This window comes from Haliaeetus albicilla, chromosome 19 (assembly GCF_947461875.1).
Source record: "Haliaeetus albicilla chromosome 19, bHalAlb1.1, whole genome shotgun sequence".
NCBI lineage: Eukaryota > Metazoa > Chordata > Aves > Accipitriformes > Accipitridae > Haliaeetus > Haliaeetus albicilla.
The window spans coordinates 4429751-4449998 of NC_091501.1; the positions used below are offsets into that span (position 1 = coordinate 4429751).

General features: G+C 44.0%; 1 protein-coding gene across 3 annotated transcripts in view; it reads left to right on the plus strand.

Annotated features, from left to right (window-relative positions):
• SYN3 (synapsin III) overlaps positions 1-20248 on the plus strand; it is a 260724-nt gene that overhangs the window by 57061 nt on the left and 183415 nt on the right. Inside the window, exons 1-2 of one of the 3 annotated variants that reach the window (XM_069807363.1) lie at positions 5092-5210; positions 8680-8754. The gene's annotated coding sequence lies outside the window, so the exon portion shown is untranslated. Of the gene's footprint in view, positions 1-5091; positions 5211-8679; positions 8755-20248 lie in introns of those variants that run through there. The other 2 variants (XM_069807362.1, XM_069807364.1) reach the window with 2 other exon arrangements.

Sequence of the window (20248 nt, forward strand, 5' to 3'; positions counted from 1 at the left end):
GCTGTCCCTTCTGAAAATGGTGTTTAGCCTCAGATTTTGTACCAGATGTTCTCCCCGGTTGCCAAAAGGGCTAAAAACTCTGGAAGATGAACTAGGTTTTTGTAATTCAAGAAAGCAAAGAAACAAAAAAGCAGATGTTTCCAACTCCAGGTAAATGTGTCCAGTGTAGTTTAGATGAAAATAACCTCGGAGGCAACAGGGATGTGAGAGAAAGAAGTCAAAGCTGTGCTCTGTGAGTTACAAGCTGCTGACGTGAATCTCATTTTCTGATGAGTGTCTTGGCCATTGGTCATCCATGTTACATCCATGTTTGGCCCAATGTTACAGGGGTCTATACAGTAGAATAATTTATGCAGGAGGTACAATGATAGTTTTGCTTCCGAATAGCTGATAAACTCCTGGTGCACTTATTCGCCCCTGGGGAGGACCCATAAGTCCAGTTTGCTTTGTTCAGGTTTAGGCCCTCTGTTTCTTGCATCCTAAATGAGTGCCATAATCTTTGGGATAGTGCCTGTGCTGACATGGAATTACGGCATGTCTCTCTCTCTTCTAACTTTTGGGAGGGGGAAACCTGTTCCATCAGTAAACAGGAATATTCTTTTCGCCTCGGAAACTTCCACAGCCTAGGAACAGTGTTTTTCAAAATATGGCAGGTGACCTGGTGAAGAAGTGGTGTACTTGTATTTTTAAAGTTGATTGCTATTAAATAGATTCTCACTCAAAGAGCCTCATGGAAAAATATGATTGTGTTTTCTTCTGGTAGAATAACATAGTGGGATAAAATATGGCTTTTTAAGACCTCATATTACTATGGTGTTTGAAACTGCAAGAAGTCACTGCTACCAATAAACTAATTATAGAAAAATGTTACTGAAGTAAAGAATGCCGGTAGAAAAAAAGTTTGGCTTTTTTCCTAGATTAAGACATGATACCTAGAAGGTCTCGAAAAATTTATTAAAATAACAAGTTACTATTGCTGAAGAATGAAAAATTCTTTTACTTAGGAGCATGTTTGGGACACTGAAACATGTTTTCAGTGGGATGGTAATGTGCTGCTTATACAGACCACCATACACATATCCTGGGGCTTCAGTGCTACTGCTAATGCCTCAGTCTGACTAGGTAAAATGCACCTTGTCCCAAAGGCATCTCACTTCAGAAAATATCACCCCAGACACTTCTAAGGAGCCCATTCCTGTTCTGCTATGCATTGCCCTTTCCTCCTTCTCTATCTCACCCTGTCCTCTATTCTTCAGATTTATTTCTGGGGAACCTTCCACTTGAATGCCTCTGCTGCTGTTACGCCATCCCAAGAGCATGTTTGCCAAACTGACAGCTGTTAAAGAGGGTGTTGCAATATATTCAGCATGAAAAAATGCTCACTTCAACTTCTCATCTCTGCTACATATTGTGGGTCCAAAACAAGCTTACATGGCTTGTGTGTATCCCGACCTACTCCTGCTGCTGCAATGTCATTAGTTAACAAATGCTTTTGGCAAGGCTTTGGCAAAGTAGCTGGGGAGGGCACGGAGAGGGGCATGAAAAGAAATAGCCAGTCTCATCTGCAAGTAGATAACCAATTAAAGACTTGGTTTATGTTCAGTTCCAACCAGTCAGAGGTTGGACCTTATTAGCAAGCTATAAAAGGGGTACCTAGGCACAAGGAAGGAGACCCCATCAGAAGATCAACACCTCCAACTCAAGGTGCTGAAATATTGCCACAATATCCCAAGTAAGGCAAACTGACAATCAGTCTTGGGACTCAAAGGGTGAACAGGACATCGGATAAAGGGGTACTTATATCTTGCAAGTGCATACTTGTTATTAGTGGGTTTTTCATAATTTCTTGAACTTTTGAATCCCTGTAGTATGTATGCTTTTGCCTTGGCAAGTACCCTACTTGGAGTATAATACAACAATACAATCATTTATCTCTCCCTAAATTTCTCATTCCCTAAAATTCTCATTTTCATCACTAAACACAGTTCCTCTCATCTGGGGATGAAGAGGGAGGGGCGGAAACTTTCACAGGTTACTCCATTGCCTGTGTGTTTAATTTTTCTCTAATTTTGAATATGTTCCCACTTATTGTTCCTACCCTCCAAAAGGGGCTTATGCACAGTGAGGCATCATTTCAAAGGAGGACACCAAAGCTTCCAATGGCAATAAAGTGCCTGATCAAAAATAGTTATGAGGAAGGAGACATCTTCCATGTAAACTACAAAGCTTTCTGAAATTTTTCCAAAGAAACATTCTTTTTTTTTCATGCAAAAATACCTTAGCTATTGTAATTGAGAACCAAAAGACTTCACTGAAAAAAAATTCTACTAAAATAGTGATTTTCTTAGAAGGCTTGCAACAGGAAAAATGTTCAGCTGGAAAAAAAAAACACAACCCTATAGAGAACCACCTTTGGAAAATATTCAACAAGCTTATCAAGGATTTAATTCCTGCAAAAGAACTCTAGCCTGCCTTCCATTCACTCAGCCTGTCAGCTGCTTCTGACACCATTGATCCTGCTTTTTGCCTTGCCATTTTGTTCTCTTATTTGCTTTAATTCATTTCTTTGAGGTTGGCAGAAGACTTTGCTCATCTTATTCCAACACCCAGAGGGTTTCCACCAGCAGCTGGGACCCTGCTTCCTTCTCGCTCCCCACCTACTCTCTGAAAGTTGTCGTTCACCTTTACTGTGCCATGGATCACGATCTGCCTTTCTGTTCGGTGTTTGTCTGCAATGAAGCCTCCTGCCACTTCTCCCACGCTGCCTCATGTGTGTTTATGTGCTACTGCGGCCACTGCTGTGATTGCTCTGTGGACCTCTCAGCTGAGCACCTCTCACCAGAAGTAAATTCACATTAGTGCTGGGAGAGTTGGTTTGTGGCCTCTTTAGCCAAAGCTTTGCTCCCGTTTATTAAGCCCTTTGTCACGGAGCCTTTGATGCTAGGAATTAACTTGAAAGGGATTTGATAACTAAGGGCCATATTCAAGATTTGGATGTCTTCATTGAAGAGCTCTCCCCCCTCCCCAGCATCTCCTGAATTTTGAGCAGATTCTCCAGTTGTCGTGGCAACAGCCTAATTTGCTCTCTTTTTGTGATTTAAGTGAGCATCATGTAAAAACTCTTCAATAAATGATGCTAAAACACCCTGAGTTTTGGTAGTGACATTGGGCAACTTGCCACGTGGCTTAATTTAATTGCTCTGAAGCTATCACCAAGAGCATAATTCAAGGTTTTCTTTAACACAGAAGCTCTTAAAAGTTTGGATGGCTGTAAGGGAAAGAGGAGGACGAAAAGAGCAGCTGCCATTCTTCAAAAGTGAAGCATCTTCAGGAGCAGGAGGGCAGTTTTGTCCCTTTTTGTGGCAGAGATATTCATAACAAAACCTTGGTTGAAACTCTTGCCTTTTTGTCTCCTTAGATCACCTTGAACTTGGTGGGAAAGGCAAAAGCATCCACCATTCCTGTGCCCTGTTCTCCTGGGGAAGGCAGCATGACTCCATCCTGCACTGGGGCTGTGCCAGAGCTAGACAGCCCAGCAATTTAGAAGATGGCAATAGCCATGCCTTGTCCCAGCTTCATGCCAGTCCTTCGCCGTGAAGGTAGTTCCTGAAGAAAGACATTGCCTTTAGGAAAATTTCTGGTCTGTCACCGCCGGTCTGCCTTTGTAGCTGTGCGTGTACTTAAGCTTGACTTCAACCTCATGTCCCTGCTGCCTCTAGAGACAGAGCTAAGGGCTACCCAGCCAGCCCGTCCTGGGAGATGAGCCAAACCGAGAGCCGGTGTAGGAGTTGCTTGAAGGAGTTTGGGCTCTAGTACAAATTTGAACCTCACATTATTATGGTAGTAGGTATATAGACTCTGCTGAGTAAATATTAGCATAGGGGAAGCAGAGTGCAAAGGGTGTTCTTGGACACAGCGACTCAAGCTCCTAAAAGGGAAGAAGAATGGCTTCTTCAGCCTGCCTATTTATTTTTCAGTTACGGTGGAATGATATGGCTGTTTGTAAATACTGGGCAGGTGAATGTGTATTAGCAATAGCTTTCAATATTGCTGTGAATGGTCATTAAAGAGCCCTGCTGGCTGCTTGGTCTGATCTGGGGGCGGGGAAGGTTGTCCCACTGAGCTCCTCCACTTCCAGAATTGGTCCCATAACAAAAAACTCTTCAGGCAAATGAGGTGGTCTGAGGCTTCACTTAGATAGTGGTGACCCTGTTAAGGGAAGCTGCAGTGCTCTGTTACTCTTCAAACAAAGCATCACCTGAGGAAAAAGAGCAGTTTGAGAAAACTACTTCTTGGGAAATACAAGTGTAGTTAGTTGTCACTACAAATTTCTGGTCAGGAAAAAAAAAATACAGTAAAAAGCAAAATGGAACAGCTTAGTCATTTGGTCTGGGGGAAAACTGCCACTTTGGTGTGGTTTTTTTGATGGGATTCAAACTCCCACAGCAGGCATGTGAAATCACAGTCCCTAAGCAGTGCCTATATGAGCCTTTCTTTCAGGAACCGTGTACTTGCATCCCTTGGGTGTCTGAACCGATGGGATGACAGCGCAGTTGCTGAACAGAAGATATCATGATACAAGGCAGATTCTCCCCTTTTCTTGTGATCTGCTTGTCTTGTCACTCCCATCTGCAGAATGGTTTTATTCTTTTCTCATGTCTTGCATTCAGGAAAGAGGCAAAGTGTTTGATGTGCTGTGGCATTGCTTTGCCTGGACCAAAATCTCTGCATCCACTGAGATGTTAATGACCATTCACCAGGAAAATACTCTGTTGTGGGCTGGGGATGGACGTACAACAATAAAAAGGGAATGCCGTGGCTTTAGGGGGAGGAGGACAAGAGGGATGGAATGGGAAATACAAGTGGGTAATCTAAGGTCTCCTTTTCAGGAGAGTGACAGGTTCTGGTCTCTGTACCCGCCTCTGATAAAAGCCTGCCAGTGGGGGTGAAGTCTGTGACACTGGAGCCTGCACACCCTTGTTGTTTTACTAAATTATTCATCCTGTTCCTGTGATAATATAGTTATAAGGAGGAGCCTAATTGAATTTACTGTCTGGCTTTGGCCAATAGGGCGATAAGGATCCAGCAGAATAGGATGACGGTGAATCCTGCTAGTGTGCTGTGAATGTGAAGCAGGAGGGACTGGCAGTTTGTGTGCAGGAGGGAAAGCGAATCGGTCCAGGGGCCCCGGATTAGCAGACTAAGGAAAGGTAAGGAAGCAAGTGGGAACGGGATTTGCCCGAATCGTGTACAGACCCTGTGCTGCGAGGGTGGTTTTGTTTATAGGAAAGCACTCTGCAGGCAATGTTTTCCTGCAGGGTTTGGAGGGAACAGGAATATGTGTGGTGGCACTTGCTCAGTGCATGTAGCGTGTGCCTTTGTCTTTATATGTGCTGCAGGGGTTTATAACGTTGCATATTCATTGTGCATGTCTGTTCGGAGATGCCTGTGTTTTATGTGGGTAGAGCAGCAACGTATGAAGCCTGTGCTTTATAGATGTAATGAGAGGAGTGAAAAGGGAGAAATTACCTCATGGGCAGTGTGGGGAAACAGTAGTGCTTTCTGGTTTGATTGAAAATGGAAGTGCTGAGGGTCTCAGTGAGCTGTTTGCAAACAAAAAAGAGCAAGTGTGCATGCATCTGTCTGTGTATGTACCGGATCTGCAGTGAGATGTGAGAAATGGGAAAGAGGAGGTCAGACTGGAGTATTAGTCATGGCAGGTGGAGATAAATTGCAGGCAATCTGTGTAATCAGATTCTCTAACATGGAGAGTGCAAGTGAGTAGGAAAGTGGATTAATCCTATCTGCTGAGCCAGCTACACCTGGAAAGCAGAGGGGGGAATCAGGACAGGTTATCTGACTGGTTAGAAGAACTGATGATCAAACTGTCCTGTTTGCTTGCTGCTAAAGTGATAACCTATCGAGTTGCTTCCACAGATTTGCTATCTCCCTTTTAATGATGTAAAGAAAGGGTGAGCATCTCTAAGGATCAGGTTAGAGCCCACGAATTAATGTTATCTGGAAGAGAAGGAGAACATCAAGCAAATTAGCCTCTGCCCTTCCTTTTGTTTCACTGCCTTTGCTCTCATAACAAGTGACTGCTAAACAGACAGCGCAGGTGGGGGAAGCTGGATTACAAACGTGACAAGTGGCATTAAGCCATGTAGACAGGGAACGTTGTTTGCAGCGATGATGCTGTAATCGCACTTCTGCAGCTTACATCTTTGCAAGCCTTTAAGACGAGGCTGTCCCGAGCTGGGTAGCCTTAGCCCAGTCGCTAACTGGAATGGGGATCGCGACTTGCTGCAAGGCATTAACAGGTTTAGCTGCTTCTCATATGTTTTCACCACCTCGTTCTTTTGAAGCTAGGATCCAGAGGAGAGTGTTGTTGAGACAAAATGTTGCTCACCTGTGGATATCTCATCTCAGGCAGAAACTAACTCTTATGATGAGTGCTGAGGGAGGTACGCTGCTTCTGCTTGCTCAGAAAGCAATAGCCAGAGGTTCCCTCTGAAAAGAGCAGTAAGGCAGAAAGCCCCACGTGAGAAGCAACAAAATGGCTTGTCTTGGATTAACCAAACCTGTTTGCCCAAATAGTTGTTGTTCTTCCCTGACACCAAATTTCTTACATTAGGGGTCAACTTTCCCCTACCCAAATTCATTTCATTTCTGTGGTTTTCTCATGTGGCTGGAACAAGGGAAAATACAAATATGACTGATATTCCCATCAGAGAGCACCTCAATGCTCACGTCTACCCTCTGCCCACATGCTCTCCTGAAGTCTCTGGGATGTGCTGCCGGGTGGGCTGAGTCCGTCCCCCTCTGTCCCACAGCTTGTTCACCTGCCAAAGGGGCACTCACCTGGCACAGGTACAAAAAGGCTCCACCTTACAGAGGATAATTGTATTTGGTGATAGAAAACCCAAAGGGAATGTGCTGCAGATTCCTGTAGGATAGAGCCATGCTCTCCTCATCTCACCTGGAATAGCTGACTGAAAAACAGGTCTAAGATAAGGCACATACTGAAAGCTAGTGGGGTTTTGTCTCTTGATTTCTCGTGCCTTTCCTGCCCTTCAGCTCCTCTAAGTTAGAAAAAACGTGGTCATAGCTGAGTTTGACTCCAACTTTCAAAGCACTCACAGCAACAGAGTGAGCTAAGAAATGAAGCAAAACAAGCCTGACCATATGAAAATAAACTCTCCAGTATAACAAACTTCTCTCCCCTTACCTCTGCCCCAGCAACAGAGGAATAATTAAATAACTTGCTTATTCACATGCTGCACAAGGCTGCATAGCTTCCAGGTGCAGAGCAGGAGGCTCTCCTTCCTAAAGAGGGGACAGATCCTCAGCACACCTGGAGACTCCATCTCCTCGCACGGCCGAGGAAGCCGTTCGCACTTGCCCGTTTTGGGATATGCATCCTCCTTGGGAGAGACACACGGGGGCTTTGGCAGGAGGAGCGTCCCTCTGATGCCGCAGCGGCAGTAGCCTGGCATTCGCTCGCAGCATTTATCGCTGGTTGGGTGAGCACATTGTTTGCTTCTGCCCTCGGAGTCAAGAGCGAGGCTCAGGAACGGGCAAAACGCCAGCGTATTCCCAGGGAAGCTTACGTCATCGCCAGCTCGCTGGTGCCAGAGACTGTGCTGGAAACCTGAGGTCGCTTTTGCCATTAATTGCCCAGATGATTAATTCATGCAATGATATCATTTTCCTGGGTGGAGGTTAGGAGGGTACGTACTCTAGTAACGAGGGGCGTGATGGGATGCAAAACTTGTGCTCCTTATTGATGTCAACGCTAATTACAACAAACTATCCACCATGTCCTCCACATCATCCTTCCTCCCCCAGAACGGGTACCATTTTTCCCATTTTTCTCTGGCTCTCCACTCTTCTGCTTTTTTCTTTGGTATGTGATGTGTGAGTTGCTTTTATGAGATTTGTAGTATTTCAAAGTCTACCCTAGAGGACTGAAACATAATGCCCTTAACTTATACAACTCCTTTGTAAAAAGGCTTGTTGCTTTTATTTTAACACTTAATTCGGGCTTTTTCCATCTTACAAGTCTCATCCCACCTTCCAAAAATTCCTTGTATTTACGTCATTTACATTGCACTTTCCAGGAAAAAAAAACACCACCACCCCCCTCCCCCCCCAAACCCCACAAAAATAACCCCACAACTATTAACCTTCTTTAAAAAGAAAAAAAAGTGAGTTTGGTTCTTATTACACAGTGACTGGTGTATTGTATTGTGGCATTCTCCCCTCAGAGGATGCTGTTCTGTCTATAGGGGTGTAGGATCACTTTTTAGTCAGTCTGAAAATTCTCCAGAATGTCAGGTTTTGCAGTAAATACTCTAGGCTGTCTTATTCTTTTTTTGAAGTTTTTAGGCTAAAAATCCCTTTCCTGCCACTTTAATAGCTAAGCAAATAAACCCAGAATTCCCAGATGGGCATAACAAAGAGGTGCCTTGGCCCAGATACAATTAATAGCTGATAAAGGTGCAGTGGCTTGATCTGATAATCTATTGGTAAGTGAAACTGTCAACTCGAAATGTCAGACAAAACACCCAGGGCATTTTCAGAGCTGTTGTTAAGAGCATTTTCTTTCAAACAACGTCACTGCTCTGCCTCCTGTATGCCTCCCCCTTGCTCACTCCAGTGTTTCTCTTCTCCCCTCAGGCCTCCGTGTTTTCGGCTGGCTTACGTCCCCAGAGGTGTACAAAGCCCTGGATTGTAAGTTTTCAAACAGACTCGGTAAGACCAAATGAAAACCTTCCAATTTCCAGATATGCCTGTTATTTGTGGGATAAAATGGTTTCCTTTCTGTTTAAGCAGTGGGGAAGCCATGCTCTCTCTCCATTCTGGATAATTTTTCACTTCTTCCCATCCTTCATGGTTTTTTGTGGTATTCTCCTACCTCATCTAGAGATTAGGAAATGTCAAGGTATTTTTCTTGAATGCTGACAAACAGCAGAGATCTAATTAGCAATTGTAGCAGATCTGTTACCAGTTCAGTACTGTAGACTCGTATATATTCATAATACAGTTATCAAGGAAAATGAAGTGATTATGTAGAACTAACGATGTCTGTATTAATGGCTGTCAGGTTCCAGACACTCATCTATTGTCTGTTTAATGAGAAATAATCCTACTCTGTCTGGGCAGATCAAATGCTAAAGCAAGGGTATGCTATGACTTCGCTGCCATTAGCAGACTCCCCTGGCCACAGGAAAGGTGGCCAAGGGCATGTGCTTGTAATTTAGACCCTGCTCATAAAGAGGAAAAAAAATAATGAGATGGCCTTGGAAAAGTAGGAGAAAGGGTCTGTGATGTGACCTTTGGGGTGGAAATGATCTTTTGTCCTGGTGGCAGTGCTCCATTGCAAAGGGCTGAATTCTGTATTGCCACCAGAGTGACATGAGAGGGGAGAAAAGTTTGTCTGCTTCCTAGGGTGACCTGTGGTGGGCTGTCATGGGGAGGAAACACAGCAGATCAGATGGGGTAGCAAAGACCCCTTTCCCAGGCTTCCTGGACCTGGGAGTATTGCCTTCACTTTTGAGAGAGTAACTGCAGTTGTTTTTAAAGGCACATCAAATTTTGCTGTAAACTATCAGACTGGGATTATGAACAAGATAGCTGCTGTGTTGTACAATACTCTGGCCTGAAGAATACTAGCAGCATTATCTTCCTATGGGTTGGAAAAAAGTCAGAATTCATATTAAAGGGAGGAAAATGGAAGGACTGGAGAGACGGGTGAAGAGCTGTACAAAGTAGGGGAGAGGAGTGTGCCTTTTTTTTAAGAATGAAATTTCATTTTTGCTAAACGTTGTGGGGTTTGGCTGATTTATTTCCTGTTCTCAGCATGAACCAGAGCCAGCATTTCTTCCCTGTATAATTCAACTGGGAAGCATGGAGAAGCATTGGCTTCCTTATTTCTTCTTATACACAGGAGCAAACACACACATACCAACTCCTTTTAAAAGATGGCAACCAGTGTCTTCAGCCAGGTCTTCATGGTTGGAAATGGCTGTTCAGCTCCCTCGAGTGTAAAAGTGTGTTACCTCAAGCCCTGCATTTTAATTTACAATTTGATTTTACATTTAGTTGACAATGGCACAAACACAGAAGGAAATATTTATTTAACTTGCTGGTTCTAGCCCTTTAATACTACAACGCTGTTTAAGAAAGGATACTAATAAGCCACTTCTTGGTAAAAGTGATAGCTAAAACTATTCACATTATTTGGAGCGGAATAAGAGGTTAACTGATGCCTTATTCCCATCCAAGTGAATGGAGAAAGTCCCACTCCACCGGGACCCAGGACTTCCAAGCCTGGTGAAAAAAAACAGCCAGAAGTTCTTACGCCATACTTCTTATGTAGCCAATGCAAAATATATTTAATCTAGAAGTGCTGGTAGACTTAGCACTAAATTAACTTCGTAAGCAAACACAAGCATATTTACATATGACTATTAAAAAACCAAACCCAATAGCAGCAGAACATTCAGCTCCAAGATGATTCAGACCTTTATAATCTGTTGTTTAAAATATAGTAACACTCCTTTTTTGGATAAAATGTATTATTTTTAATATAGAGTATCTTAGCTCTGGTTGTCTTTTGTATAATACAATGAACATATCCGTTACGCAGTCATTTTCCTCCCCCACTTTAATCTGTAACTCGCTGGGCTTAGAGTAAAGGCTGAAGGGTCCTGTGGTACATCGCAGCCCAGGATCATGTCAAAGACCTTCCTGGCTGCAGAAACGCTTTTGCTTGACTCTGCAGAACAAGCTGATAAACTCCAGAGGAAGATGCTAGAAAATATAGATCCTCCTCAGAGAAAGAAGTCAAGAAAATCAGGAGTTTTCTCCTTCAACTTATCAGCCCAGCACAGTTGTTTATAAGCACTGCTGTAGCGCAGTGGACAAAACAATGGAAATTTGGGATAAGGAATGATTACATGGTCCCAGAGGTGATGGTCTGGGCATTTCTGTCCCCGAGTCACTGCGTGCACCTCTGATGTGCTGTGCCCATCACCGGCAGCTGCCGGGGACTGCGGGGACAACACGTGGACAGGGAAACACACTCGGCTGTTTTCTGAAGTGGGCTTGACAAAACCAAGTAACGTGACATGTTAGGAAGCATTTGTTCTTTTTTTAGCCCCGAAGTTTTTGGTTTTGCTGCTTGAAGATGAGACTCGGTGCCTGTATTTCCCTTCTGGTTGCTAAAGCATTAATGCGCTTTGGCGAGAGGGGTTGGATGAAACGCTGTGCTCCCTCCAGCAGCTGAAGGCTGCTGTATTTAGCTTGATGCATCTATCTAAAATAGGCCTGTGTGTATTTAGTTAATCTTGCAGGCAGGCTTTTCTTACTTCAGCAGCCTTGTGAAGTTCCTTTTAACAGGAGAGAGAGGAGTAGGCGAGGTAGGGGGTTGCTGTTTTATAATAAAATTGAAAGAGGCTGTCAGGAATTAAGATGAAGGTTACCCTGGTTTACTCTGGGCAACGTTAATAATTCAAGAAAGCCTTTCAGTCAGGGCTTCCCCCGCTGTTCCCCACAGGGGCAGTTTCATGTATGAGAATTTCTTGAGGCCATTCAATGCGCCGGCTCCTAAGAAACACGAAGCATCGGAGGGGACGGCGCCTGTCAAGGGCTGGAGCTGACAATCCCTATTAACGTGCTGGCAGGCTTTTCCCAGGAAGATACTTTGATGTCTCTGACTCTTGGCCACAGGTCACGGGCCTCTGTCTTGAAAGAAAGTGCCACCTCTTTTGCTGAGCCCCACGGACAGACTGCGTCGCTGTTGCCCCCCCCAGGAGCGACCCCCAGAAAGAAGAGGACAGTGCCTTTAGTTGCCCAGAGCAGTCGCAGACCTTCTGCAGTCGCTAGCTGGCATCTCCCACAAAAGCCATGCCAGCCGTGCAAAATCACCCGCCTTCTGCTGCGGTCAGAAAGAGAGAGGGTTCAGATCCAAACCCCAAACTTTTTTTTTTTTTTTTTAGTTCAGCAAGAATCCTATTGAAGTTGATGAGAATTTTGCTTGAGCTGGAAGGGAAGGAATTGACTCTCTTTCTGAGAGAGTTGCCAGTTGAATAAGTAGTGTTGCGAGCTTTTCTGTACGCTCTGTTCTGCTGACTTGCACACAATATTGGAGTTTGGTAAATGTTCCAGTAAAAGTAATGCAGTAATCGGAGGAAGATAGAAGACATGAGCTTCCGCATTGCTGTGGTATTTCATCTTTCGGACAGAAAAGTTTTGTGGCTAGCTTTGGTTGCCTGGAATAAATAACAGTAACATGCTGTTAAATTGCGATATCCAAACCTTAGAATGGTCTTTCATCTGTCCCCCACTTTTAGAAGTAGTCAGCCAGCAACATTTCAGTGCAACATCTCTCCACTGAAAGACCACAGCTTGTCGGCTGTGAAACAGGCTCTGGAAATGCCATCTTTGAAAACTTGTTTGGAAAAGAAAGCCTACAAATGAATGGGATATTTGATACAACATTTACCTGTTACAAGAAATTTTGGAATATTTGTTGTGCTGTTTTGGAGCAGAAAATATTTTGAAATGGCACAATTTATTTGAAATGAGCAGTCTGGTTTTCAACCTACTCTTAAAAATATAAAAATTTTCAACCAGACCAATCTTAGCCCGGCTCCACATGTCTCCCTGTGCTGTAATTCCTCCCATACAGCCATAGATGATAAGACCTTAGTGCATGCGTTTGGAAGAACCTACACCTTCAGCTCTGCCTCTGTCAGTCTGTATCTCTCTCCTTCTGGTCGTTAGATGGTTGTGATGTGCTGAGGACCCTGAGCTAGTTCTGAGGTAGTTGTCCTCTGGCTTGAAAAAAGAGAGGACATCAGCGTGGTTTAATTCTTAGTGAGGCATCTAAAACTGTGACTTTCTCCAGAGCCTCCCACGCCTTGGACAAATAGAAGCAATAGCTAGTTACCTTCACACGATGCTGTAAGACCGGTATATTTTCCCAGAGCAGAGTAGGTGGTGAAGAATGAATAGGCTCTTTAGTTGTCTAACCTCCTAAGTGCATGTTTTTATGTTTAGTGGTAGAGCCCAAGGGCTATGGGCAGGTAAGAAAAACTCTGGGTTTTTTTAATTTTTTTTCATAAAGACAGTGTAGCACATGCTTGTTCCTTGGTATGGTCAGTGCTAGCAGCTGGAGGGGAGGTGGAATAATCATCAGCAATAAATCTTTGTGAGCCTCTGAAGAGCACTTCTGAAACCCAACATACAGCCAGGGAGTCCATTTTAACTAACAGCAAGTTCTGCACTTCCTCTTGGCAGAACTCACATTTCTTTGCTAGCACAGAGCAGTTGTTATACTTGCTAGGTGGGGAATACTTAGTTACTAACTAGGTTCTCCACCACAGTTTCTCTGGCCAGAAGGTTCCCGCTGCTGCTTCATTAGTATTGAGGAGCATCAGGTAGGTGCTGTGATTGCACGGAGATGCCAGCAAAGACCAACAGTTTGATCGAAGTCTGCAGCCTTGCTGCTGCTTGCCAGCAAAGAAAGCTCGGTGGGCTGTGGCTGGCAGCAACCTCAGGCGATGGGATCTGCCATGAGGCTCAGTGACAAACAGGCAGAGGGAATGCAGGGCCAAAGCTGACAAACCAGCTGCCATCTCCTGCATTGCTTGGCAATGTTTCTTGTTCAACCTTCAGGGTAGCGCAAACTGAAAAATCAGCTCAGGTAGGGATTGCTGCCAGGCACTGCCTAGCCCTGCAGATGATGCACTGGCAGCAGCTGCTGCTCAAGATTTGGCTGCCCAGGAGGCAGCTGCTGCTTTACGGCGTGAACATCTGAGCTTTTCTGGGGTGCTTAAGGAAGTGTCTTTGCGTTGGGATATCGTATGGTCACGCGGCCTCTGCTGAAGTTGGGGGATCATCGCAGCTGGATGAAATGCTGTTTTCTTCACTCTGGCTTTCAGGGAGCTGCTGCTTTGCTCTTGCTGCAGTGGCGATGGCTTAGAGACAGGACTGGTTTGGACCGCAGCGGTGAGTATTTACAAACTAGCCTTGGAGCTGGTTTTCCAATCAGAAATTATAAACTCACAGCAGGAGAAACTACACAAGCTGCACTACATGGGAGGCTGAGCTCAATGATCCTAGTCTTCAAATCTATTTGATTTTTTACAAGTGCTCTGCAGTGCTTTAGTAGTAATTGAAGAGATCCAAAGCAATTATCCTCTTTCAGGAATGAGATACTAATGGTGGGGAGCTGAAGCAAGAAGAGAGCAAGTGATTAAGCTGATAATAGCGAAGGACTTTTATGTATTTGTTATCACGCAGTGTACGTTATTATTAGTGCTCATGATATGACCCTCTCTTGCCTTGGTTTTACATGTGGATTTCCATATGAAGTGATTTAACCAGGGTTCTTCTGCAGTTCTTAAGAAAATACATGTGGATGTGCAGGGTCTATCACCAACATGTGAAGGTGATCAGCTACCTCTATGGGGTTGAGTGATGATACCAGGTTTTCAAAACCCCATCGCTCACTGGGTCATGTTTGGATACTGTGTTTGCATTGGAGTAGATAGGAAAGGGGACAGAGATCCTTGTGTCTAAGCTGGCTTATAAAAGATCACCCATGCACTGCTTTCTTACACAGTTAACATCTGGGTATCCACAACAGGTTTTGCAGTGATCAGCTCTGAAACTGGAATCCAGTGACCTTAGCAGCTCTCGTTTGAGCTGAGAAGTCTGTATATTCTTTCATGTTAAAGTAATACAGTTTTCAGGTAGATTTAATTTTAAACAGCTGCCATGCTTACTTTGTATATTCTAGAACACCTCTGCAATCTGTATTTATATCACCATGCATCTCAGTCTCTCTCAAACTTGACCCAATTTAGCCTTTCCATGCTTTATTTAACAGAAATATTATAAAACCAGACACACTAAGGCACAAAGTAATTAAGTGACCTGCTCAAAGTAAAAAGTCCATAGAAAAAAACATAGGGAAAGGAACTGCTCTTTCTATCCACAAAAACCATAAGATTCATTTCATTTTGTGTGCAGTCTTGAAATAGAGAATAATGTTTTGTGTGTTTTAATTCAGTGACTGCCATACTGCAACGTGCAGGAATATCAGCTCTGCACTTCAGCTAAGCCTATGGAAAACACTGAATATGCAAGCATAAGTGCAGGCAGAATTTGGCTCGTCATCTTAACAGGGGGGAGGCCAGGCTCCATGAGTGCATAGCTCTGTGCAAAGCTGCGGGGAATAAACATACTTCCTCAGCCTGCTGTAGTTAACACCTCGCCATCCATGCCAGCCTCTGAAATCTTAAAGCTAAGAAGTTGTGCCCTGGGGTTTGTTTGGGTTTTGTTGGTTTTCTTAACCCAAATGGTGGCTGACAAAGTGATGCGGTTGTTACAAGGCGGCCAGTTCCAACATGCAAAGCTTTAAACCTGCTGGCCTTTATGAACCTGAGGGCTCCGGCGCTGGGTCTGGGCAAGAGCTGAAAATAAACCTAGCGGAGTGAGGCAGCTCCCTAGCTATTACTCAGAGCTCTGCTGAGTTTGTTTTGGACTCTTCAGCTGATCTTACAGTCTGCTCTTGGATACGTCTTCTTTTCTGTAAATACATATCTACAGTAAAAGTGGTTTTCCTCAGTAAGCTTCAGTCACACGGGGCTGCACCGCTTAGCTCTGATCAAGTACAGATTGTGCCATAGAGGAGTAGGAATACTATTTCACTGTATAAATGTACAGACGTTTATAGTCCACAAGCAGAAATGGTGGGTCTTGGATAACTTCTGCCTGAGATTTGTGGGATGTCCCCATTGCTGTTCTGCCTGCTGCAATGCTCGTGCTCTCTGTACCCGGTTAGTCACGCCGTATTTGTGTGTGCGCCCAGCAAGAGCTCAGGCCGACACGCGCTGCTCAAGCTCCTCGCACTGTGCCCTCCTTGGGCTGCGGAGCTGCCGCGTGCTCTCCCTTCCCCTTTTCCCTTTCCTTCTTTCCTTTCCAGGCTTGGGAAAGAAGTTCCGTGACTATGGGAGAAGGAGAAATTAAAGTAGCTGTGTGGCTCGATCCTTTACGTTCCCAGTTACAAAATAGTTTTAAGTGCCATATTTATTTTTTTTTCTCTCCAGGAAAGTTTTCCCCATCAGCCCTCCCTTCCACTCATGGTGGCTATGTATTTGCCAGCCCTTGAAAGGCTTGGTGCTTGGGTTCTTAAATAAGGCTGGCCAATTTTGTAACCCTTAAAAGCTTTGTAATTCAGCTATTGATCAGCAGGGGAACCAGAGCTCTTGAAGCTGTTCATGCTTGGTTCAGTGGTGCAGCATGGAGGCATGTGAGCTGAGCCTTGCAATATCTCTGCGCTCTACAAAACAAAGCTTGTCTTCTTAAATGAGGAAACCAAGGCACAGACACTGAGTGACCATTCCCCAGGCTGATGACAGAGGACTTTGTTAAAGTCGTGTTGTGCTTTATTTCCATGTCTGGGCCCAGCCCACTAGCCTACTCTCTCAGGACTCTGTCTGGGTCCAGAATCTGTTCCAGTTCCCACACTCATGTATTATGTTTTCTGATGCTTTTTGCCTAAACATAGTTTCTGGTGATTGGAGCCAACTACGGAGGGTTCCTACACCATCCGGCATGAATGCAAAGACTGGATAGGCAAGCAGAAGGGAACCGGGAGGGAAGACAACTTGATAAAGGAGAGTAAGTGAAATAATTTATTATTAGGCTTTTAAAGCATACTTTCTAATCATAGCAGTGCACCTCTGGTGATACAACTCTTTGTCAACACAGTCTTCCTACGGAGCTGACACAGATGGCATTTGAAACGTGGCCAGATGCTTTATTAAGGAAGCGAAACACTCGCCCACTGACTGTCCTGCACAGGCTCCTTCTGGCACCACAAATATATTTGGCTTGTAGCTCCAACCTGCAACCATGCTAGAGCAGGATCTCATGGACGTTTGGGAGGTTGCAGCTGGGGAGCAGGCACTGGCAACGGTACAAGAGCTAGGGTGCTCAGTCCAGCTCTGGGAGACAGGATTGTCACCCTTGCTGGGGTAAGAAGTGTGTGGGTACATGGTGCGAACAAAAGGGATGTATTACACAAACCCACACAGCTTTTCACGTGTCTCCATGTGATCAATAGTAATAATGCAAAAAAGTAAAGAAAAACATCTCCTACAAATACTCAGCACAGTTTGAGCTGGTCATCACAAATCTTGAGACAGACATAGCTAGCTGGATCCCTACAGTGCTCCAGCTGAAGGTCTACCAATCCCCATTTTCTCTGCCTCTTTGGAGGAATAGTCTAGCCAGTCAATTTCCTACCACTTCTACATCGCATGAAAGAATTTGGCATCAAGCCATCTTACAGTTGTATCAGAAATCTTCCCCAGAGTGCAGAAAAACATTGTCTTTCTCTTCCGTCATCAGAATAAATCAGTAAGTGTGCTCAAATTCTCAGCTTGTTCTTCTCTTTGTATTAAAGTGCTGCTGCATGAGATAGGCATGTATGGCCAGAAAGCAAATGAGCACCTTGCTGCACAAAAGCAAGTTACAGGCTTTATTTCTCCAGGTATCTGCTGTTCACACCATCAGGTTAAGTAAATCTCAAATATTATAAGGAGTTCCTCACCATATGAGAAAAATCTAGGAAACTGGGATAGGGTGGTGTCTGGAATGGTGCAGGGGGGAGAAGAGGGGTGGATGCAAATGGCAGCAAAACTTAGATGGAGTGTACTAGCACTACAGATGGTTTGGAAGACTTCAGATGTTTGAAGGAGAACTTTTTAACCCCCAGAAGCATAGAACATTTGGGAAAGAAACTGAATTTTTTTTGTGGCATTTTAAAGTGAGTTAGAAGCATTGATGCAAGAATTGCAGTATTGTGTTTGAAGATATATTATTTGGAAATACGCAATCCATTTTTTGTCTTATAAACATATGAAAAACAATACAATTTGTGCTCCAAACAGAAAATCCTTCTTATCATTGTCTATTAATTAATAATTATCTATTTGGTGTATATTATGACCTCTTAGCAAATTGTTTCTTCCCTTTCATGACCTGTAGTACTTTTTCCCCCCCCAACATATCTAGTTAAATCTGTAGTAACAAAATATTCTATTTACCCGCATTTTGAATAACCAGTCTATTGTGGCAGAATCAGAATACAGTAGAAAGAAAATAGCATAGCAATGAGGAAGAGTATGTGATCATAATCAAGACAGGAGCCCCATTAGCACTGGGCAGACTGCTGCACTTTGAGAACCTGTGAGCTGTCAGTCCCTTAGGCATCTTTTATCCGGATGAGTCTTAATGGATATTGGCAGGCCCTACATATTAAATACATCCAGCTTCTTGATTTTATTCAGATCAGCACTCTTCAAAGCAATGCGTCTCTCAGCTGAAGGAAATCCCTGCTCTATTAATGGTGTGTCTGGGACTGCTTTCGCTCTTATCACCATGAAATCAGGACTTGTGTGGATACTGCAGGAAACTTAGAACGTGACTCAAACACACAACGTGAACTGTGTCAGATCCAAGACTGGGAAGGAAGAAAATGGGGGCTTCAGGCCCTGCTTGCTTCTTTCTTCCAATTTCATCTGCTTAACATGCAGAGCGTTTATCTCTACAAATTCTCCAGTTTGTATTGGTGTCTCCTGCTTTTCTTTAATATAATTGTAAGGATCTACTTTGGCACGTGTGTATTAGCCTTAATGGAAGCATTAGTGTTGCTATTGCTCGGGGTGGGAATGACCACAATACTTCAGGGAAATGAGAAATGGAGACAGTATGCCAACTCAGCTGACTTTCAGATGGAGATGGCTCTATAGTATTCAAGGATTAGCACAGGATTTCTTTGCCCCATACTGCCCACGCCAGTTGAGCTGGGTCTGGCTTTGCTGATAAGCAAGTATTGATATTGAACAGAGACAGGCCACAAAAGGCCTCCCTAAGCTCCTTGACAAGGGGATATTACCACTGAGACAACGTTGTGGCTGTTAGGTGCCAACAGGATTTCCACAGTGAGAATAAAATGAGGAAATAATGTATTGTTTCCAAGAAGTAGCACATCATAATTTGTTCTTGGGGGTATTAAAGCCATAGAGTATTATCATAATACTCCGATTTATTTTTCACTAGGAAATTTTTCACTATTGTTAATGGCTTTAGTCATCTTCCTTTGCAATCTACTTAAAAGACTGATGATCTTACAATGACATTTTCTCATTTTAGACTCTTCTTTTTTCCTTCTTCTTTTCCTCGCCTGTTATTATGAAATAACAGGCAAAAGAAGAAACAGACTAACTCATTTTCTGTGCTGGGTGTAGCTTTTGGGGAATGGTACCATTTGCACTCTGTTTAGTATGCACGCACCCGTTATCTTCAGGACCAGACAAGGCAAACGCCCTGTGGTGAAACTGCTACATAGAAAGCACTGATAGCTTTGCAAAGTGAAAAAATAAGATTTGCAAAGCCTAGGCTTTTCCAGTTAAACAGCCACCCAAGAAAGTAGAGGGGATTTTTTAAGGTCTACAAGAATGTAGCAATAAGACAAGAGAATTGTTGCACCTTTATTTGTATCGCCGGCTTAATGAAGCATGTTGAACGTTGTGAACTGATTCATTTCTGACAACAAGACCTCCTGGCATCTCTGAGGATATCTCTAAACAGAGAAATTGGATGCACAAGACACTGACTTGCAAAAATCCTTGAAGAGCCCATTTCTAAAGGAAATCACTGCTGCTGTGAAAGGTAATAAAAAGATTGGGAAGCAAGTGAAATTCTGGCAAGCAGCTGTGTAACACACAACAGGGAACTCCGGCTCTGGGCAGCATCATTGTCCTGCTGGCATGCTGTCCCAGCTCCCCTGCCCTGCCAACCCCTCCAGCTGCAGGGTCCTGACTTCTTGCAACCCCCTCAAAGAGACAGCACGGCTCTGCCGGTGTCAGTCATAGCAGATGCACAATTTCCAGAAGAGTCTCTGGCACCCGCATGCACAAACCCCTCTGATTTTAGATGGAATTTGTGCTGTAGTTTTACATACTTTGGAAAATTTCTACCAGCATCTAAGTTAGACCTGTATTGCGTTGCTGACGCTTGGGAAAGCTTTCTGCAAACTGAACACCAGCATGGAAACTCTCTGCTTTCCTCTGTTCTTTGGGATGGCATGCAGCCTTTCCAACCTTTACGCTTTTTGCAAATGCTTCAGTTTAAAAAATGGGAGTGTGGGGGGGGGTGTATCCTTATC